The 24,009-nt window shown below is 36.9% G+C and overlaps 1 protein-coding gene and 1 pseudogene across 4 annotated transcripts in view; both read left to right on the forward strand.

The window, feature by feature from the left end:
- The window catches only part of Umad1 (UBAP1-MVB12-associated (UMA) domain containing 1), a 181,502-nt gene that overhangs the window by 130,898 nt on the left and 26,595 nt on the right, over nt 1–24,009 (forward strand). The window lies entirely within an intron of this gene.
- LOC150063414 (thioredoxin pseudogene) lies at nt 13,642–14,139 on the forward strand (annotated as a pseudogene).

Here is a 24,009-nt window from a genome sequence, read left to right on the forward strand (position 1 = left end):
ATAGTACATTAAGGACAACAATCACTCATTATATGGCTTTTGTTTCTATATCCTAGAGGTCCTTTCATTTAGCGTCATACTGTATGACCTTATGTATCTAGGTTTTGCTCTATTGCAAATCTCTGCTAGAAGAGTCCAGGGTTTCTACTGATTATGGCAAATGAGGGAAACCCTTGAGCCTATGTTCCTTTGAGTCTGGCTTACTTCACTTAATATGATTTTTTTCTAAGTCTTTCCATTTCCTTACAAATGGGAAGATGTCGTTCTTTCTGACAGCAGCATAGAATTCCATTGTGTATAAATACCACATCTTGTTGATCCACTCATCAACTGAGGGGCATCTGGGTTGGTTCCATATCTTTACTATGGTAAATAGTGCTGCAATGAACATTGTTGTGCTAGTGGATTTAGTATGCCCTTGTTTCTGGATGGTTGGGTAAATGCTTGGGCTTTCTTAAGGCTAGAGCTCTACAACTTGAGCCACAGCACCACTTCCACCTTTTTCTGTGTATATGTTACGAAGGAATCGAACTTGGGTCTTTGTACATGCTAATCAAGCACTCAACCACTAGGCCAAACTCCAAGCCCCATACAGTGCATTTTTAAAAAATATTTTTAACTTTCTATAAATCAAACATATTTATAATATAAAGGCACAATATTTGTTCATTTTACTAACAAAACAAACAAACATGCATCTTGGACCTCCTTAGTCATGTTAGATGTAGAGGCAGACACTCTCTGGCCTTAAAGTGACACATCTTTCCCTTTCACTTAATTATTTGCTACACTGTGGGAGAGTCCCTGATTTGTTATCCCTTTTTCTGTGCCAGGACCAGGGATCAGGCTCTTATCAATTCTCATGTGATTTATTGTAGAGCCTCCTGATTGATTTTTCTTCCTCTTAACTTTCAACTTTTGGTCTATCTTTGTGCTATTTTAAGCCTTTTCTACTTTAAGGGATAAAATGTTGTACTGTCTTTTTCCTTTCTCCCTCTGAAATAATATATTTTCTGATGTGTTAAATAAAGTTCTTTAATTCTAAAAACTAAATCAAGAACTAAGAACTATATAGCTCAGTAGTAGAATGGTTGCCTAGCACACACAAAACCCTGGGTTTAATCACCAGTATCAAAGAGATAAAGAGAAAGAAAGAAGGGAGAAAGAAATATCATTAAATCTATATTCTTTTGTTAAAGATGCCATATCTTTGATTTTGATTAAGAAAATATATTAATCTTATGCAAAAATGCTAATGATTTGCTTATGCACTTGTTGATGCTTTGCAGTAGGTTGGATATTTTTGTATATTTCAGTATAAGTAGGAAGCCCTTGACTAGCAATTCAGTGAAAAAAATCCACCACACTTAGAACTAAGATAGGATTAGTTTTACTTGTAGCCTTACCTCTTGTCTTCACATTTAAAAGGTCGTCACCTCACAACTGCTGAGCTTGGACATATTCACCTCGTACATATTTTTGAAAATGTTATTCATGAATGATGTAGCATATAATTTTCTGTATCTTTTAAAATCATCTAATTCAACTGTAACATCAAATGAAGGACAAACTACAAAGTTTTGCTTACTATTGAGAGTCTTTCTTCCCCCCATATCCCCCTCCCCCGCCCCTGTACTTTGAATGAAAGAAGTCAAAATGGTCTGTAAATCACAGGCTAGTTTTCACTGTTCTGAAATTGGATTACTTAGTTTTTTGTTGCTTTTGAACTCATTTTTACTGATTATGTGAACCAAGCCTCCCTGGTGACCTGGGCCACTGTTGAGAGCCAGGGACTGAGAGCTTTTTGACAAATTATCTAACTTTACTGTATTTCCTCATTGACACCATTGGGATAATCGTCTTTCATACCTCATAAGGGTATTGTGAAATTAATTAGTGTTTGTGAAGTGTTTGCAGGATCATAGATGAAAGGTATTCATTTGTAAGCATGTGGTATTATTATAATTATTAGTAGTAATAGGGATGGTTGTTTAATGCAAATTTTCTTCTAAGTATAATGTCATATTTTCAAAGAACAGCTTTTTTCTTTATAGCCAGATGTGGATACAATTAACCCTTTACCCTTTATTTTGAAGAGACAATTAGCCAATTGTATGTGCAATTAGACATGTATGCAGTTTATCCCTGAACAACTAATTATAGCTTTAGTAAAAGTCCTTTTGAAAATGCTGCCCTTTTGAGTCTTGACGGTCCCTATCTTTGTAGTAAGCAGGTTGTGCTAGGCACATTTTAAGGTTGTGGATCCTCCTGAATATTGAAGAATGGCTTTTGTGGTTACTGGAGAAAGATTTTTATGTTCTTAAAGCCTTAGCTCTGTATTTTGCCATCACACCTAAAAGGCCTTTTACATGGTTCTAGTTTCAAAGGTTTTATTGATTTTTCTCAATCTTGACATCCAGCTAAAAGATTTTCCACCAGCTGCATTTTGTGAAACGTATTTCTTTTTGTAATTTTTTTCTTCCTAAAAACCCTATTCCCTTTCTGTCTCTGAATTCAGATGTGTTGTTTCAGATTCCCTGTATTACTGCTAAGAAGGGAACAGATATAACCCAGGAACACAATTGTTTTTCAAAGGGATATTTAATGCTATAAAATAACTTCTATTTATATGAAGGATAAAAAGAAAAATGAAGAGATTGGGAAGAATGTTAAGATGTTAATTGGTGAGTTTATTGACAGCTTCCTTTAAGACATCTATCTACTCTTAACAGTTCTTTGCACTGATAGTGATTGAGTCCCACTTTTATATACAGAACTACCAAGGGAGATTTGGAGATGAGCCAAGTACAGTTGCTATTCTCTAAGAGCAGGTAGTCTATGGACTGTAGTGAGTACCACTTGGTAAAGTGTGGGCAGGTTAGTTCTAGACAGTGATCACGTTAAGGACATAGAAGAAAGCTTCTGAGAAGAAGTTACATTTCAAATAGGACCTAAAAGATAGTTCAGCTTTTGATAGAAAAATTTGGTAGAAATGTAGGAACACTTTTGTGTCAGTAAAATAAAAAAGTGCAATGCTATTAAAAGATGAGCAGATTCAAGTTACCTTGTAAAGGAAATGATAGGAGAATACATGTTTTGTTGTTATTAATTTACTTTATTGTTGTTATAGAGATGATATAAAAGGGATTACAATTACATGAGTCAGCTTATGGGTACATTTCCTGTTGTACAGTGTCTTCTGTTCCCTCATTTTCTCCCAATCTCTCTCTCCCATCTCCATCCATGAGTTATATAGTTCACTTTCTTTTTTTTCCTTTTTCTTTTCTTTTTTTTTTTTTGTGGGTCTTGGGGCTGACCCACTGTCCTGGCTTTGTAGTTCACTTTTATCAGTGCCCATTTCTGCACTTTTCCACCCTTTTTCCCTCAAGTTCTGTACCCTCTCCCCGGCCCTTCTAATGATGTACACTTGAACACGCCATGCATAAGGTAACTAAAAAACTAAAAACTGAAAAGAAAGAGTTCTCTTGTTTCCATATCTTGGAGTTTGTTCCAGTATGTACATTATTTTATATAAATAGGAAGAAACACTTAAGCAATGTGCCTTTGTGTTTCTCTCCTAAAGTATCCTCTTTTGGTCTTACTGTGTGTGAGTATCTAGAATCGTATAAAATTTGTCATATCCCAGTATATTTTAGATCTGATTTGTGCATATCGGAGAGAACATGTGTCATTTGCCTCTCTGAGCTTGGCTTACCTCACTTAACAAGACTTGTTCTAGTTCTTTTTTAATTGTAATTAATAGAAAGATTACATTATATTTGCCAGATAGAAGGTGCATTACTTCACAAACATTGCTACACCTTCTCATGTTTTTGTCCCATTTCCCTCCCTCCACCCATAACCCTCATCTTGTTTACCCCCCTTCCTTTTCCTATTTCAGTAAACAAACATATATACAATATACCAGATATCAGGTAAGATACTGTAAAAATATGAGATAATCAAGGGACAACAAAAGAGATGAGAAATAACATAGTATATTAAGAACAATAATTACACATTATATGGCTCTTATTTCCATATCCTGGAGGTCCTTTCATTTAGCCTCATCCTATATGGCCTTATTTATCTAGATTTTTTTCTTACTGTGAACCTCTGCTAGGAGAGCCCAAGGTTTCTACTGCTTATGACAAATGAGGGAAACCTTTGAGCCTATGTTCCTTTGAGTCTGGTTTACTTCATATGATTTTCTCCACATCTTTCCATTTCCTTACAAATGGTGTGATGTTCTTTCTGATAGCAGCATAGACTTCCAATGTGTATAAATACCACACCTTGTTGATCCACTTATCAACTGAGGGGCATCTGGGTTGGTTCCATATCTTTGCTATGGTAAATAGTGCTGCAGTGAACATCATTGTGTTAGTGGTTTTAGTATGTCCTTGTTTCTGGATGATTGGATAAATACCAAGTAGTAGAATTGCTGGGGATTTGTTCTAGCTCTATCCATTTCCATAGTTCTATCCATTTCTTCCTAATGGTGTATAAAATTCCATAGTATACAGGTACCACATTTTTCGGATCCACTTGACTATTGTGGGGCATCTGGACTGTTTCCATATCTTGGCTATGGTGAACTTGGATGTGCAGGTGTCCTTATTACATCCTGCTCCTGATGTTCAGGGTAGATGCTCAGGAGTGATATGGCTCGGGTATGCAGAAGGGCATGTTTTTTGAGGAACCACCAGACTGCTGTCCAGAGTAGTTGTACTAGTTTTTCCACAAACAGTGAAGTAGGGTTTCTTTTTCCCACCTACATCTCTGCCAACATTTGTTGTTATTCGAATTCAAAATGTTGGCCACTCTAGCTGGGGTGAGATAAAATCTGAGTTATTTTGGTTCTCATATCCTTTATGGCCAGCGATGATAAGCATTTCCTCATGTGTTTCTTTGCCATTCTTATGTATAGGTTTATATAGTCTTTCCCACATTTCATAACAGTTCATGGCTAAAGTATTTTGGGAAGGAGATGTACATAGGCATTTATCCATAATATAGTTCAGAAGTGATCATTCACTTCCAGGAGGCATATCACGAGCCAGGTATTGTGGCACAGTGGGTTATGAAAGTTTTTCTTCAGAAAGGGTACAAGATGACACTACTTCATGACTCAAACTATCCACAGTGTTTCATTCAGTAGTACTTATTGAATATTGATAGAATGGCAAATATTTTGCTGTGTAGTACATATACAAGAGACTGGACAGGATCTCTCTACCTCATGGAGTTTACCATTTATCAGGGGAGACAAACCAAAACATAAACTGAAGTGAAAATAGGCAAACGTGCAAAATAACATTGGAATGTTGTAGTTAGAAAAAGAGAGAACTGTATATGAAATGGGATCACAGAGCAACTTTTAGTAGGAGAAGACGCAGAAGAGTCACATCTCTGTAATATTTAAGCTAGAACTTGAAGAGTTAAAGGGCATTCACATTCATATTGGTAAAAACTATAAAACTTGTAACATGATGTTTTAGAGAAGACACTCAAACTCAATTTAAATTTGTAATCACTTCAGAGAGCAATTTGGTAATATCTTACCAATGTGAAATGCATTTTTTTTTTGCCAGTCCTTGGCTTGAGTTCAGGGCCTGAGCACTGTCCTTGGACTTTCTCAAGGCTAGCGCTCTACCACTTGAGCCTCAGCACCACTTCTGGCTTTTTTCTATGTATGTGGTACCGAGGAATCGAACCCGGGTCTTCATGCATGCTAGGCAAGCACTTTAACCACTAGGCCAAACTCCCGGCCCCGTGAAATGCATTTTTATATTTAAAAAAACCATAGTGCAATTACTCCATCATAGTTGCAAAGGATGGAATTCCACATATTACATTTATAGTCACCCATTTAACTCTTAGGTCATTCTTTCAAATTAATCCACTGAACTGAGCTCCTATAGCAATTTGATACTTGATATCATCCACTTTAAAATGCATGAGCAAGGTCTTTATCAGAAATTTCCTATTATTCCTTATCTCCTTGAACTTAGATTTCTATCCACTTCTAAAGAATTGTGTTCTTTATCCCCAAAACTTTACTGATCGTACTCTTAGTCTATGTTGTGATTCTGTGACAAAGTATACAGAGTAGGTAATTTGTAAAGAACAGAAAGTTACTTCTTACTCCTCTTAGTGGCTAGCATTGCTGTGTCATAGCATGGGGAAAATATAAATACATACATTCATACATACACATACATGTATACACACATATATGTGTGTATATATACATATATATGTGAATATAGCCATTTTGTTTACTGATCACTTGATGGGCATTTGCATTGTTTCTAACTTTTGGCGACTATGATTAATATTGCTATGAACATTTGTTTATAAGTATTTACTTGAATATCTTTTTAGTTTTCTGAATATACATGCAGGAGTAGAATCTCTGGATCTTATATAACCCATCTGTTTCACCATTTGAGAAACTGCCAGACTATTTTCCAAAGCAGCTTCTAATTTCTCCACATCCTGATCAACAGCTGTTGCTCTGACTTTTTGTTTATTGCTACCGGTATAAAGTGGTATCTTTTTGTTGAGATGCTGGGAATTGAATTCAAGGCCCTTGTACATGTTAGGCTACATGTAGCTATTTGTTACAAATCTAGCCTGTGAAGTGATTTCTTATTATGTTTTTGGTTTGCTTTTCCTTGATGACTTGCTGAAGCATATTTTCATGTGCTCATTAATCTTTTGCCTATCTTTTAGGAAGAAATGTCTACAGAAATCCTTTGTGTCTATTTTTAAATAAGAATTTTTATTTATTTTATTTATTTTTATTGGTGGTATTGTCGGTTGTGGGGCTTGTACTCTGGTCCTGGGCGCTGTTCCTGAGCTCTTTAGCTCAAGGCTAGCATTCTACCACTGAGCCACAGTGCCACTTCTAGTTTTCTAGTGATTAACTGGAGAAGAGTCTCATGGTGGCTTTGAACCTCAATCCTCAAATCCCAGTCTCCTAGCCACTGACACTGAACTTTATTGATTGATTTGATTGATTGATTGATTGATTGCCATTCTTGAGGCTTGAACTCAAGGCCTGAACACTATCCTTGGGCTTTTTCAAGGATACAACTCTACTACTTGAGCCATAGCACGTACCACTTCTGGCTTTTTCTATGTATGTGGTACTGAGGAAGTAAACTCAGAGATTTGTGCATGCTAGGCAATCACTCTACCGCTAGGCCAAATTCCAGACCCCTTACTTTATTTTTTTAAAAATGAACGTGTGTGCATGTGCATGTGGGGTGGTCCTAGGGCTTGAACTCTGGGCCTAAGCACTGTCCCTGAGCTTTTTTTACTCAAGACTAGTTTTCTGTCACTTGAGCCACAACTCCACTTCTGGCTTTTTGGTGTTTAATTGGCAATAAGAGTCTCACGGAATCCCTGGTTGGGATGGCTTTGAACCTTGATTCCCATATCTGAGCTTCCTGAGTAACTAGGTTACAGGTGTGAGCCATTGATGCCCAGCTCAAGAATGTTTGGGTTTTTTTTAAAAAAAATATGTTCTAAGTGCTTTTTCAAATACGTGATTCGCATTTTTTTTCTATCCTGTGAGCTCTATCCTTTCGATTTTATACTGCCCTTAGAGACACAAAAGAATATAATTTTGATAAGTTCTAATCCTGCTCAGAGTGTCATATCTAAGAATTCATTGCCTACAGTAGGGATCACTACTACACTGTTGGTGGGAGTGCAAACTCGTTCAACCACTATGGAAAGCAGTGTGGCAGTTCCTCAAAAGACTAAACATAGAGCGCCCCTATGACCCAGCAATTCCACTACTTGGCATTTACCCAATTGTCCAGAAACAAGGACATACTAAATTCACTAGCACAACAATGTTCATTGCAGCACTATTTACCATAGCAAAGATATGGAACAAACCTAGATGTCCCTCAGTTGAATGAATCAACAAGATGTGGTATTTGTACACAATGGAATTCTATGCTGCTGTCAGAAAGAATGACATTGCCCCATTTGTTAGGAAATGGAAAGACTTAGAAAAAATCATTTTAAGTGAAGTAAGCCAGACTCAAAGGAACTTAGGCTCAATGGTTTCCCTCATTTGTCATAAGTAGAAACCTTGGGCTCTGCTAGCAGAGATTTACAATAAAACAAAACCTTGATACATAAGGCCATATAGTATTGATGCTAAATGAAAGGATCTCTAGGATATAGAAACATAAGCTATATAATGAATGATTGTTGTCCTTAAGGTACTGTGTTATCTCTCATCTCTTTTGCTGTCCCTTGGTTATTTCATATTGTTACAGTATCTCATTTTGTTACCTGATATATCAGATATATTTGTATTTGGTTATTTGAAATTGGATAGGGAAGGGGGAAAACAAGATGAGGGGTGGGGGTGGGGGTAGGGAAATGGGGATCAAGACATGTGAAAGGATATCAATGTATGTGAATTAATGCACCTTTTATCTGGCAAATATCATGTAACCTTTCTATTAATTACAATAAAAAATATATGGGAAAAAAGAATTCATTGCCTAATTTGAAGCCCTGAAGACTTTTTAAAAATATAGTTTTCTAGTTTCAATTCTATGGATCTTTGATTTATACTGTGTTAATTTTTGTGTATGCATGTAACATCCAATTTTTTCAGCATTATTTATTGAAAATATTATCTCCCCCTCAAACTCCTTTTCAATAGTCTTGGCATTCTAGTCAGAAACTATCAATACTGTAGTCATTTTCAGATCCTGAATTCTATTCCATTAATCTATATTTCTATACTTCTTTTTTTTTGCCAGTCCTGGGGCTTGAACTCAGGGCCTGAGCATTGTCCTCGGGCTTGGGCTTTTCTCAAGGCTACCACTCTGCCACTTGAGCCACAGCACCACTTGAGGTTTTTTCTGTGAAATGTGGGTCTTTGTGCATGCTAGGCAAGCACTCTACCACTACGCCATGCTGCCAAGCCCCTGCATCTCTATACTTATTTATACCACCATAATAGTCTTCTCACTATTACTGTTTCAAAATCAAAGTATGTCCTTCAAGTTTGTTTCTTTTCTTTTTCTTTTTTCTTTTTTTAAATATTTTATTGTCAGGCTGATGTACAGAGGGGTTACATTTACTTTAGTCAGGTAGTGGGTACATTACTTCTCAAAGTTTGTTTCTTTTTCAGAATTGTTTTGGTGATTCTGAATCCCAGACAGTTACAACTAAATTTTACAACCAGTTTGGCAATTTCCACAAAGAAAGCAGTTGGAATTCTAATAACAATTCACATTGTAGCTCAAATTGAGACTATTGCTATGGTCAGCTGCATTATCTTTTGCTTCTAAACATAAAATTGTTTTCTTCCCCCCCGCCCCTTTCTAGTTCCTGATCTTAGGGAAAAAGGATCTAGTGTTTTACTGTTAGAATATGTCCAACTTAGATTTTCTATAGATAAACTTGCGAGACTGGAGAAATCTCTGTCTATTCCTTTGTTTTATTGTGAAAGGGTATTCATGTGTCACAATTTTTTTTTCTGAACTTATTGAGACAACTATTTGAGATAGTCATCTGGCTTTTGTTTTATTGATGTGGTATGTGTATCATATTGATTTTTGCCTAAGTTCATGGAAACTCTGTTGGAGACTATTCTAAACTCAAACTGCAAAATAATGTATACTGTATTTGTACTGTCCATACAAGTCCCTTCAAAAAACAAATTTTTAGATTGTGAAAGAACCAAAGCAATAACACCATTTGAATACATATTTTGCTTATGAGGAAGATTATTTTTGTTTTCTTGTTAGTAATTGTCCACTTAGAATTTTAAGATGATTTTAAACTTGGAATTCATTTTTCTTTTTCTAGTTTATGATCTGAGCTGTTTCTTCTATCTATTTCAGCAATCACCATGAAATTCTGATTTTAAACTATGACACTTTAATCCATTTTGTTTAGGTTTCAGTTCAAAGCAAGTCAATGTACTTATGGGCCTTTAAGAAATCAACTGTGCTCTTTGAGCATGAAAGCACCACTTTTATTTGTGCTACTTTGGGCATAAATAGTGATGATGTACTTCCTCTTTTTTTCCACATTCAAGGGTCCACCCAGAGGCTTGCAACTATATTGAGTTCCGGAAATGTTCTCATTCTCTTTTCTAGACTCTGATATAATCTCTTAGAATAGTTCAGAATCATGTGAAGTGAGTACAGATCTTGTATCTGAGCCCATTAAAGGAAGGTATCTTTTCATTTCCTAAGAACAGATTGCAGCCTAGGTCCCAGCCATCTGGCACCTACTTGCTATTGCTCCCCAAGTGCTATAGGCTGGAGAATGTGGGCAATATAATACAGTCAGTGCCTGCCACTGGGCAATTGACCACAGAGGACTCATCTCAGGAAGAGTCATTCTCGTGAACCATGAGCAGCATGTTGTTAGTGTAGGCTTTTAAATTTAACTAGAACATATTTGGTAAAGGTAAAACAGTTATTTTTAAAATGTATTATTCAGGGAGCACAACAGTGCTTTCAGGGATTAAAATAGTCTAAACAGTATGTAATTTCAGGGTTTTTAAGATCTGCATGGAATTAGCATATCCAGCTGGATATAAAAATGACAGATAATACAACACCCAATGTTTTTCTCTGAATAAAATTGGTTTCCTCCACATTCCATGTGTTTTCTTTGTTTGATTTTGACGGAAAGAGAAAAGTATTTTACAATCTCCTCCGAAAGAGAAGATCCTTTTCTTGTCTTTAGAAACCATTGTACTGCATTAAATTAAAAAAAAAAAAAGAAAAGAAAACATGAACTAAGGTTTCCTTAAACTGTCAGATTTGGGAAGCAGCAGAGAATAGTTTTTAAGCTTATGACTGAATTATACTGTGTAGCTTCTTTGCACTTCACAATTCTCCCATCTGCTGAAATGGCGAGGAAAATAGTAAAATAGCATCTCCCTTATAAAGAAAAGGTTAAATGAGATAATATAAAGAGCTTAGAGGAGTGACCAGAAAGTAAGTGCTCATTCATTCTCATTCAGTAAGGTGATTTCTTGTGTTGCACTTTCCCACTACACTGTCTATTTTCCTCTGAAAAATGCCACGTCATTCATATAAAGTTTGTTAAAAGCACTCTAATTTTCAGTTTTACTAATCTATACAACCCTCAAGTTTGGGTGATTTTTTTCTTTTGTTTTGTTTTTTGTTTGTTTGTTCAGTCCTGGGGCTTGAACTCAGGGACTGGGCTCTGTCCCTGAACCTCTCTGTGCTCATGGATAGTACTCTCTCTACCACTTGAGCCATAGGGCCATTTCCAGTTTTTTTCTTTTTTATGTGGTACTGAGGAATTGAACCCGGACTTTGATGCATGATAGGCAAATACTCTACCACTAGACCATATTCCCAGCCCCAACCTTTAAGTTTTTTTTCCTCATGATTTTTTGGAAACCATCATGACACATATTTCTCCCTTGTTACCATTATTCACACTGTTTTATTTGGAAGAGTTTTCTTCTTTAGGGTAGGTAAGGACATCTAGTTTTCTTATGACAAGACAAAAAAGAATTCTGTAGTTTCAGTGTAAGTAAAAAAGTAATTATGGACTGTTTCAAACAAGATTGAAATAGTGTTGAGTATACTCATTTTAATTCACAAAATACAAAGCTGACTTATTTTAATTATGATTTTTAAGCCAAAGTTTGTATTATAAAAACATATAAATAAATTTGATGTAACCAAACACATTTATTTTTTTTCCAAACACATTTATGATTCAAAGTACGCTTATGACTTCACGTTGTTCTACATAATTGCATTCTTAGCTTGCCTTTTATCCAGTAAATCCCGACAGTCCTGTTACAGTATTTTCCAGCTTTTTTACCTGGCTGTCTCTAGCCTAAAAATATTTCTTAATATAGCAGAAAGGTAGGAGCAACCTAAACATCTATCAACAAATGAATAGATAAGCTAAAAAGTGATATATGTATACAATAGTCAACCTTAAATTCATATACATGTCACAATATGCATGAATGGACTTGAAAACATTTAGTATGTGAACTACTCCAACAATAGACAATTGTATTATTCCATTTCCAAATATACCAGTTACCTATAATAGGCAAATTCATAGAAACAAAAAGTATGATAAAGTTACAAGGGAATCAGGAAATAAAAGGGGAAAAATGGGGAGTTGTTATTTTATTGGTTGAGTTTAGGTAATGGTGACAGTTGAACAACATCCTGAGTGTATCATAGCACTGAATTGTCCACTAAAAATGCTCAGAATGACATTTTTATGTTACAAATATTTTACATGATTTTTAAGATATTTTTAAAAATACTGTCCTGAATTGCCAAGTAAATGGAATAAAAGCTTGTTCTATGTACCAATAGACTCAGCCACTGATCATTCTGAATAGCTCCTACTTTCTTAACACTGTTGTGGAGAAAACACAGCTGTATTTACTTTTCCAACCCCATCTTCTATTTTGAAATATAACCTTTTTTTAAATGAATACCAAGGTCAAGTGGCACAGCTTTCTGTTCACCTCTCCACTTCACCAAACATTGTTTTTCTAGTGAGGTTCTGGGTTAGGCACAGCAAGTATGAGTAATGTTATCACTCATATACTCTCTGAGTGGAATTTAAGTAGCCTACCTTCATAATTTCTAGACTCAATTTGTTAGGATGTATTTCCTTTTACTATCATCTGTAAGCCAGGAGTTTGGCCTAGTGGTAGCAGTGCTTGCCTAGCATGCACTAAGAGCCTGGTTTGATTCTTCGGTACCACATACATAGAGAAAGCTGGAAGCAGTGCTGTGGCTCAAGTGGTCTAGCCACTTGATAAATTTATCAAGCTATACCAACTACATGAAATAATTACATTCATCATTATTTCTCATAATATTTAAATGTTCTATAATGGAACATTTAAATACAAATATAATGTAGAAATATTCACATATATTGTATGTATGCGTGTATATATATATATAATTTAGGGCATAAGAATTTCAGATGATCAGGCTGGGTGCTGATGACTCATACCTGTATCATAGCTAATGAGAAGGCTTGAGATCTGAGGATCACAGTTTGAAGCCAGCCCAGGCAGGAAAGGATATGAGATTCTTATCTCCAATTAATCACAGAAAGAAGTCAGAAGTGACAGTATGGTTCAAGTAGTAGAGTGCTAGAGCAAAAGGAACCCAGAGACAGTGTCCAGGCCAAAGGACCAGGCCAAAAAAAAAAAAATTCTGACACTCATTCTGTTAAAATACTCTTCAAAATATACCACAGTGTACCTGTTATTCAAGACAGTTAGTTTTACTTTATGTGCTATTTTCACTATATTTTATGTCAATCATTATTATATAAGTGAAGTTTAATGTAAATATACTTTCTTTTGAGCTTTAAAAATAGAAAATATCTGTTTCCTTCATTACTGCATATGCAGACAATTGAAGTGCTTTTTCATTTTATAAAATGAAAATCCATGTGAGGAAATTAATATTCAGCACTATGGAGATGTGCAAGATCATTTTGAATTGGTTTTATTTTGTTTTTTGAAGTTGCCTGGAAAAATATGGTCCAGTTGTCTTACATGCTGAAGAAGTTGAATAGATACTCAAAAGTAAACAAGGCTAGCTTGGTCCGCACCTTGGATTCACTTCCATTCCTCCTTACAGTCCTTCCAACTAATCCACCACAGCCAAAATGGTGAAGCAGATCGAGAGCAAGGATGCCTTTCAGGAAGCCCTGGACGCTGCAGGAGATAAACTTGTAGTAGTTGACTTCTCAGCCACATGGTGTGGGCCTTGCAAAATGATCAAGCCTTTCTTTCATGCCCTCTCTGAAAAGTATCCCAATGTGATGTTCCTTGAAGTTGACGTGGATGACTGTCAGGATGTGGCCGCAGACTGTGAAGTCAAATGCATGCCAACCTTCTAGTTTTTTAAAAAGGGTGCGAAGGTGGGAGAATTTTCTGGAGCTAATAAGGAAAAGCTCGAAGCCACCATTAATGAATTAGTGTAATCTCATTTTCTGAAAAACATTACCAGTCAACTGTTTGAAAACATGTAATTTTTTTTAAATTTACAAAAGTATGAAGTATGGAGACTATATATCCAACTGCTATCTGATTATAAATGACAATAAAATATTCTACCCTTAAAAAAAAGTAAACAAGGCTATGTAAATTGAAGTTAAGTAGAATCTGGTATAACTAATAAAGAGTATCAAATACTTCAGATACATAGTATACCTAAGAAGCTTGAAGAATGAAGAATATGTGAATAAAATTCTAAGCTATGATATAACCTTGTCTGTGGTCAGACACTGCAATTTTCCAAACATGGCCTCATGTTGTAACCAATTATGACAAGATGCTTAGTTGAAATATTACTAGACTACCATTGTAGTTATTTCCCTTCACAGTGGTCTTTACTGGAAGGCTGTAAATAGTCTGGACCAATTAGGCTGAATTATAGATTATGTATAATTTCCATGTAAATGTCAGTAAAACACTTTTATGTGAAGTTATACTATAGTACATAAAATTTATTGTTGCCGACAATTTTGGAAAAGCATTAAGTTTGGCATGAAATTCACAGGAGATAAGCTCCAGGTTTGGAAGTTGTTAAGCCACTAGGATATTCAAAAGGGAGTGAGGGGAGGAAGTGACACTGAGCTGAAGAGCTCAGGGACAGCGCCCATGCCCCAGAGTTCAAGCCCCAGGACTGTCACCAAAAAAAGTTGGGGGAAGGAAGAGGGGAAAATACAATTACAGTGAGTGTATGGTCCAGGAGTCCACGCATGTGTGATCCTGAAGAAATAAAGTCTGTGTCTCTGTTTACTTTCTGGGGAGTGGAAGACTAAAGGAGTAGGTTTCATAGATAATTTTTCCAAAACAAGTTCTTTCAAAACTGTGTGTTGAGATTAAGAAGAATAAAGGAATAAAAATGAAACCATCATTTCAGAAATAGGCTAGAAAAGAGGGCAAAAAGAAAAAGTGGCACAGAAGCAAAGCAATCAAAACTCAAGAGAGCCTTTCACTATTATTAAGTGCTACAAAGGGATCACCTTAGCTTAGCGCTTTCAGGCATGTTCTAAATATGGCAAGAAGGTGATTATTAGAGAAAAGAGAATTGGAAAAGGGGCATGTATACAGACACATTGCAATGAGTGAGGGGTGAACTGTCCATAGCCAGTACCAAGTGTGCCAGCCTGATGTGGAAGAGTAGACAGCTATTGTGACAGTTAAGTAGGTAATATATCAATGGGCAATTTGAGCTAGAGGAGTGCCTCCTAATTCATGAAGCCATGTCATTGAATCGGGGACACAGGATAGATGTGCAGTGCCAACAAAGAATTGGCTTTTAATAGGCCAGTGGGTTCAAACTTAGAAACATTTAGGGATCACCTTAGCTTAGCGCTTTCAGGCATGTTCTAAATATGGCAAGAAGGTGATTATTAGAGAAAAGAGAATTGGAAAAGGGGCATGTATACAGACACATTGCAATGAGTGAGGGGTGAACTGTCCATAGCCAGTACCAAGTGTGCCAGCCTGATGTGGAAGAGTAGACAGCTATTGTGACAGTTAAGTAGGTAATATATCAATGGGCAATTTGAGCTAGAGGAGTGCCTCCTAATTCATGAAGCCATGTCATTGAATCGGGGACACAGGATAGATGTGCAGTGCCAACAAAGAATTGGCTTTTAATAGGCCAGTGGGTTCAAACTTAGAAACATTTAGGGATCACCTTAGCTTAGCGCTTTCAGGCATGTTCTAAATATGGCAAGAAGGTGATTATTAGAGAAAAGAGAATTGGAAAAGGGGCATGTATACAGACACATTGCAATGAGTGAGGGGTGAACTGTCCATAGCCAGTACCAAGTGTGCCAGCCTGATGTGGAAGAGTAGACAGCTATTGTGACAGTTAAGTAGGTAATATATCAATGGGCAATTTGAGCTAGAGGAGTGCCTCCTAATTCATGAAGCCATGTCATTGAATCGGGGACACAGGATAGATGTGCAGTGCCAACAAAGAATTGGCTTTTAATAGGCCAGTGGGTTCAAACTTAGAAACATTTTTGGGTGGACCAGGGAGAGGAGAATGTTAATTGATCTATTTTGTCAGAGAAGCTGGAGTTGTCTTAGCCACCCACAGTGAAGAGGAAGGTAACATACATGCTGTGAAGAATGAGGGCAGAAGTCCTATTGGGGAATGCAAATTGTCTTAAGGTTAGAGATCATGTATTTCTCTACATCAACATTAAAACCATTTTAACAACAGCACAGTAACTGGTCCGGGAATGTGACTTAGTGGTAGAGTGCTTGCCTAACATGCATAAAGCCTGGGTTTCATTCCTCAGTACCACATAAACAGAAAAAACTAAATGGCACTGTGGCTCTAATGGTAGAGTGCTAGCCTTGAGCAAAAAGAAGCTCAGAGACTACCTAGGCCCTGAATTCAAGCTCCAAGACTGATAAAATAATAATAATAATAATAATAATAATAATAATAATAATAACAACTGGAATAGCATTTGTACTTTGAAAACCAGTACTGAATTCTGATTCCATATTAAACACACTGTTTCTTGCCTGATTCCTTTCCTAAAATGCTTCTCTTACTCTTGCTGCTGCTGTTCACCAAGTAAAGTCAATATTCCGGCTTCAGACAAACCAGTTTTCCAAGAATACATGGAACAGATTACAGAAGCAAGTGACAGTCTGCTTACTTCCTCTTCTTTGCTTGTGTACATTCAGCTGGAGTACTAAAAAGAGGAAGCCAGGAACATTTTAAATCTGTTTTTAGCAGAAAGATGGGAGAGGCCCAAACAGGTGGAAATAGCAAAGGGAAAAGAAAGGAAAGGAAACAAACACTAAAAAGAATCATGAGCTATAATGTGACCTGAAGTTATGTCAGATACTGGAAAAGAAACAGGACTAGAGAAAATGTCTTCTTTCTTAGTGCTGCATAAACAGCATTCTTGCACTTGCATTCCTCCTGCAAGAGAACGCTTACACCCAGGCCATGGGAGAAACAGAGGTCATTTGTGAGTTTATTTTCTCCTGACTAATTGATCTGTATGTGTGAATAAGTGTTCTCAGCTTTTAATTGTTTAGTTGGCCTAGTCTATCAATTTTTTAATCAACTCTGGGCTTGAGTGGAAGCCCGGAGGTAGAACATGTGATTCACACAAGTTTGAAACTCTGGGTTTGAGCTCCAGTACCAAAAATTAAAATAACAATGAAGTCATTACCTTGAGTATCTGAGAAACTAGGGGACAAGATTCAGTTTAAGTTCAAAAACACTGAATGAGCACTTAATTTGTACACATATACTATTCTGGGTGTCAATGACTTGGGAAAAAATAGGAAATAGTCTCTACCTTTAGACTCTAATTTCTCTAAAATGTGAAGGGATTATTGCTTAGGGCATGCCTTGGCCCTGTCCTCTGTTTTTAACAGCTAGCCACACATTTCATAGTCACCATCTTCTTAGAAAAAAATTAAAACTTGACTACTCTGTGCTATAGCCTGTGTCACCTTCACCTAACCTTTGTCCTCTGATACTTCTGACTCCAATTTACTCCTTTACCTCACCTCACAAGTAGCTGATGTAATGCAAGCAGATACTAGCTGAAGCCAGAATAGAATGGATTGTTATCTAAGGAGATAAAGTGACAGTGTTGCTTGTTGAAGCTATTGTTCAAAGAAGCATGTCTTTTATTTATAGAATTTAAAGGCATAGAAAACCAGCCACATACATTATCTTTTCTTTTTATAACTTGCTTTCTAGAAATATGTTTTCTACAGCTTCCTTCTTTCCTTATAAATTGAATGTGTTAGATGGGTGCTTTTTACCTGGTTTCTGTTGCTATTTTGGTTAGGGCTGGTTTCTAAATTGTAATGCATCAGTATTTTGTTCTTAGAGGACATGATATTATTGGACACAGAATTTTCAGGAAAAATAAGAGGGCTTGAAGAGATGCCAAACATAGTGATTCCATATTAACAAAATGTTCATAATTAGTTAGATATGGTTATGTAGATTATGTCTTCATTTGTTAGCAAGTTTGCAAAGTTGGAGCTTCCTTATAGATTTATTTCAGGCTGGCTACTTCGCTTTTGTGCCTGGAAAAAAACTGTAGTATTCTGTTCTTAAACCTGAATTTCCTTGCTTTTGAACACCCACTAATGAAGTTCACAAGGATACCACTCACCTTCTGTTGCTCTGGGGAAAAGACTTCATTTTTCTAGGCATTTGCTGAAAAGTGCTAGATGCTTCATATTCTTCAAGTGTCTTTTTTTCCTTAAGCTCTTAGAACATTTTACAAATTGAACCTCATGAATCTTTAGAGCTCTCTGCAAGAAATAGATTAATAATGTCTGTAAACCTCTTCTAAGTAAAGATAATTAGAATGTAAGGAATGCGAATTTGTCTAGCCTGTTTTTTGACAGTGATGAACAAGAAATTATTTTTATGCAAGCATAAAAACAGGTAATTGTGAACTTTATTGTAATGATCCAGACAAGGAAATTTATTTTCTTCTTAAGATTAACCAAATTGTGAAGTGGCATATTTAAATCATTAAAGGGAAAACACTAATTTGAGAAAGAAGATTATATAAAGGAACTTATAGCATTTTTGTGAAGAGGATTAATCACAAAAATATTTTTTGCTTTATGAAGATAATATTTGAAGTAGTTCTCTAAAATTTGGCTATTAACCAAAAGGTTAATTGATTCTTTTCTTCTGCTCCATTGTGGTTAACATACTAATTCTTCTTATTAAAGACCCATTTTATTATGCAAATGAAAAAAAACACACAAGATGTCATGTTGAGAGAGGGATGCTTTTTGCCCAGTCTCAGACACCTGCTTCAGCTCTCCACCCCCACCTCTGCTTCCAGTGGCTGCCATGCTAGAGGCTTAGTGATCTGGTTCAGTGGGTGTGGGGTGCTTGAATTCTGGCTCACATTTTCTTTGTGACTATATTCTTGTTTTGCCTTACGATGTTTCTCCTTCCAGCTCTCAGCATGCCAACAGCAGCTGCATCATGGCACTCACTCTGCTGCCAAGAGGGCAGGCAGCCTCCTTGGAGACTGTAATGCTGCACTCCAGCCAACTGTTAAGGAGATGCTGGAGTAATACATGCAACACAACTGAAATTCAGATCATTCTAGAAAGCATTTGCTAGAATACTTTGTCCATGCTATTCATAAACTAAGTAACCTAAAATTTTTAGTACCTTTTGTTTATGAAAACTTTTCAAACAGGTGAAGACAGAATACTATAGGGTATCCTTACCTTCCTAACTGCTTCAGTAATTACCAACTCAAGTTATCTTAGTTCACAATATGTGGTGATTTTCTCATGGTTTTATCCAGACATGTAGTAGGCTTATTGTTGTTTTCAATCCCTTTTCAGTTTGTAGTAAGATATATTTTCTAATATGACACATAAATTTTCAAGACTTAGTTGATTTGGTCAGTGCCACAGGTAGGGAATGTCCAGTCCTTAGACCCCTCAAAAACATTTGGTACAAAAAAAAAAATGGTACATGACTGAACTGAATAAGCTTCCTTTATGCATCCGCAGGCTGCCTTTGGCTTTCTGACTGTATTGATAATTTTGTATGGCCTGAGAACGATGCTATAAATACTCAGATCTTTTGGCATAAAAAAAGGTTATCTACCCCTGCATGTCTGAAATATGTAGGCTTGAAGAACATATTGGGGGTTGTTTCCATAGTGTAGTGGTTATGGCATTTGCCTGACACACAAAAGGTCCCGGGTTTGAAACCAGGCAAAACATGTGCATGTAAACTAGGACCAGGATCATGGCCTAGTAGGAGAGTGCCTGCCTAGTATGCACAAAGCTCTGGGTTCAATACTCAGAAAAAGCCACAAGTGATGCTGTGGCTCAAGTGGTAGAGCAATATCCTTGAGAGAGCCCAAGGACAGTGCTTGGGCCCTGAGATGAAGCCCGAGCTTCATATGGAGAACATATTGGGCTTGATTCTTAGTTTCATCACTAATAAACAATTGAACTATAATAACTTCCTTAACCTTGCTGTGCCTCATTATCCCCAGTGTTTTTTCCCCCAGTCCTGGGCTCAGGGCCTGAGCACTGTCCTTGGGTTTTCTCAAGGCTAGAGCTCTATGACTTGAGCCACAGCACCACTTCTGGCTTCTTTCCATGTATGTGGTACTGAGGAATTGAACTCTGGTCTTTGTGCATGCTAGGCAAGCACTCTACCACTAGGTCAAACTCCTGGCCCTATCCCCAGTCTCTTAAGTAGGGGCACACTTACCAGGGCTGTTCTAAGACTTTACTGAGTGGATACATTGAAGCAACTTAGGTATAGCCTGACTCAAGGAAAGTGTTAGTGGCTATCTTTATTGTGCTTAGCAGCAGCAGCAGCAGCAGCTCCAATATCTTTTGCCCCTTTTCATTCATTTTTCAAAATAGAGAGCTGAGCCCCAGATGAGTGAAACAACTGCCTTTAGGTCGGTAGCAGCTTTATCAGGAGAACCTAAACAAGAAACCACAGATTTCAAATCTTTTATTGTACTAGATATGTTCTCAAGGAATAATACTGTGGCAGATAGAATGATTTGTAAAGGAAAGGAAGAGGATTAACAAAAGCTTTAACAAAGGGAATAAAAATTGCTGTTAAAGAGAGAAGCCTTAAAACTTGTGTGTTTAGAAAGCAGAATGTTATAAATAATATACCTCATCTTTAGTGGACAAGGTGAGATTTTAGGAATGAAGGGAATGATTTGTTCGTGAAAACTACAACATTCTGTGCATAAGCAAAAAGGAATTTTGCATACAGGATTAAGCTAATTTGTGGAGGGAAGATTTGCACCTGAGATTAAGATGAAAGGCAAGAAAGAAAAAGAAAGAGGTTGTATGAACATCAGGGAATGTCAAGCACAAGAGGGAGTCTAGACTTCTCTAAAGCCAAGTAGGATCTGATATTTCTTCTTCCTTCCTTCCTTCTTCCTTCCTTCCTTTCTTTTTTGCCAGTCTTGGGGCTTGAACTCAGGTCCTGAGCAGTGTCCTTGGGCTTTCTCAAGGCAAGAGCTCTACCACTTGAGCCGCCCCACCACTTCCAGCTTTTTCTGTGTATGTGGTACTGAGGAATTGAACCCAGGGATTTGTGCGTGCTAGGCAAGCACTCTACCAGTAGGCCAGACTCCCAGCCCAGGATCTGATATTTCTAAAGTTTTAATTCACTTACTTCACTAGTCCGCAAATATGACTTTATTTATTTTTCATGACTATCCTATGAAATAAATACTCTATTGCTCTTCTAAATCAGCCAAGGATACTGAGGCATGACAAATCAAGTAACCCAAGGCTATTTGCTTATTAACAAATAGGAGACCTGTGACCAGAATTTGTGTCTTGACCTCTGTTCCCTCTCCCTGACAGGTAACCTTGAGATTAATATGCTGCATCCAAATGGAGCTTCCTTTTCAGTTTTGCTTCTTTTTCAGTTTTCCTCTATAAGCTGGTACCTTCTGACACTATTCATTTACTTACTTAGGTGGCACAGAGTTTGAGCACAAGGCCTTCTGTATGGTAGGCGCTTTACCACTTGACATACCCACATCCTTTTGCTTTGGTCATTTTTCAAATGGGTTTCATGTTTTGTTTTGTTTTCTTTTTCCTAAGCCTGGCCTCAGACATCAGTATTCCTACTTGTTTCCCAAACAACTGCAATTACTGGACTGCTACCACACTTGACATCTTGTTTGGTCTTGTTGACTTTTGCTAGCCTCCAGTCTTGATCCTTCTGACCTGTGACTCTAGAGTAGCTAGGAGACATGTGTGAGCCATCCTACGTGCCTAACAGCTCCACTGGATGAGTGTTGGGTACCTCATGTCTCCAACCCTGGATTATTTCTTATTTTCTTCTATTTTTAATACTTATACAAAGGAGTTTCAATTCAGTATGTCAGTTTATAAGAGTAAAGTACATCTTAACCACCAGTCAACCATCTTCCTGCCCAAATTTGCTCTCTTGGCACTCCTTCTCATCCATATGAATGCTGACTCTATCCTTATTGTTTAGGCCAATAACTTTAGACTTATTCTCAATTACACTGTTGTTCCTGTACACTACCTTTTTTTTTTATCAGCAAACCCTGTTGGTTTTTACTATTGAAGTTTATAAGAAATTCAACCTTTTTTTTCTTTCTCATTTTTGTTTTCACAACCCTAATCAACATCACAATCATCTCTGTTCTTAGCATTTTCTTGTCTCCTTTTCTGGTCACTTATCCCAGTGTGTACTGTTAACATAGCAAATAGAGATGATTTCTTTGAAGAAATCAGTCAGAATATATATCCTCAGAAATAAGATGTTCTTTAGGTTTTTTTTTTTAATTTTGTTTGTTTGTTTTGTAGGACACAGGGCTGGAACTCAGACTGGGTGCTCTCCCTGAGCTCTTCAACCAAGGCTACTTCCCTACACTTGAGCTACAGCCCCACTTCCGGTTTTCTATAGGTTAATTGGAGATAAGAGTCTCAGGTCCTTTTGTGCCCGGGCTGGCTCTGAACCTTGATCCTCAGATCTCAGCCTCCTGAGTAGCTAGGATTGCAGGTGTGAGTGCCCAGTTTCTTTAGGGTTTTTTTTTAAAAATCTAATATGCAGCAATATCAATTTTATACACAAAATGTTTGCTGAAAGAAGTCAAATCACTTCATACATCCTAGGAAGAAACCTGAAGTAATCCCAATATTCTAGGTGCTACATAATGAATAATGTTATTTTTAAGCATATACACAAAGCTGTGTTTTTGTACACTTAATACCTATGTATCATCTTCGCTCTTTCTTCATCTGAGTAATGGTTAGACATATGTGTTTAGTTTCTGTATGAATTTTACACTTCACTAAAATGTTTCACAAAAGATATTATTTCTCCTATGGGAACTTACAGCTAGCACTTAATAGCCACCAGAATATAAACTCCGTGCAGGCAAACATCTTGTATGCTTTTATCCATTCAATAAAGATGTATTGAGCTCTGGGACTTATGTATTTACTGTACAGCAGTGGATATGAGAGATACAATTTCTGAAGGGTGATAAATCAAAATAAATCACATAGAATACATCAAGTTCTTAAAGGGTCGTGGAAAGACAGAAAGCAGGAGGGAACGATGGGAATGCACCATGTAACAGATGAGGGAACAGCGTACAGTGCTCAATGAGATGGTTAGGAATTGGGTCAGTATTTGAAAGGAGCAGAAGGAAGGAGCTCTTGATCCAGGATAAGAACTTCCTGGGCAGAGGGAATAAGAAGCAAGAGTCTTTGGCAAAAATAGGCCGAGAGTAAAGTAGCTACAAGGAGGAGGCAGTGGGACCAGAAAAGATTGAAGGCAAACAGGCAAGTTAGAGATAAAGATCAGAAAAGTACCATGTGAGGAAGGTTGGTGGTAGAGATTATATTGGGGTTTTGTCAAGATGGAATCTCACTATAAAGCCCAGGCTCTTGGATCTCAAGATCCTTCTGCCTCTGTCATCAGATTGCTAGGATTACAGTGCTGGGATTACAGGTGTGAACCACCACTCTTCTTTTTTTTTTTTCATTTAATTTTTCTTAAACCAGTTGGAATTACAGCTCAGCTACTTGTCACAAGAGATCATTCATTTTCATGGGTCTAAAGAAACTTTCATTTGTAGTGTATTCTGCTGCTGATGGGTATATAGATAGCTTCCAGCATGGTGCTTTGTGATAAGGCCTTTATGATGAACACCCTTTTGCATATCTTTTAATAAATAAATAAATGGTGTTTGTAGGAGATATAAATTTTAAAGGAATTGAACAAGTATATCAGTTTTTTGCATAATGCTTGTGACGTGTTAGATTGTGTGAAAGTCTTTATCGTCATGATATACATTAGAGGTAAAATCTCAAGTACATAGAATAAAGCAGGAAAGTCTGCAAGGTAGAGAATGAAAGATGTGTTCGTTTCATTGTTTGTCCTTGAGAGACCCCGT

Source organism: Megascapheus bottae, chromosome 5, assembly GCF_031878675.1.
Source record: "Megascapheus bottae isolate mThoBot1 chromosome 5, mThoBot2.hap1, whole genome shotgun sequence".
Classification (NCBI taxonomy): Eukaryota; Metazoa; Chordata; class Mammalia; order Rodentia; family Geomyidae; genus Megascapheus; species Megascapheus bottae.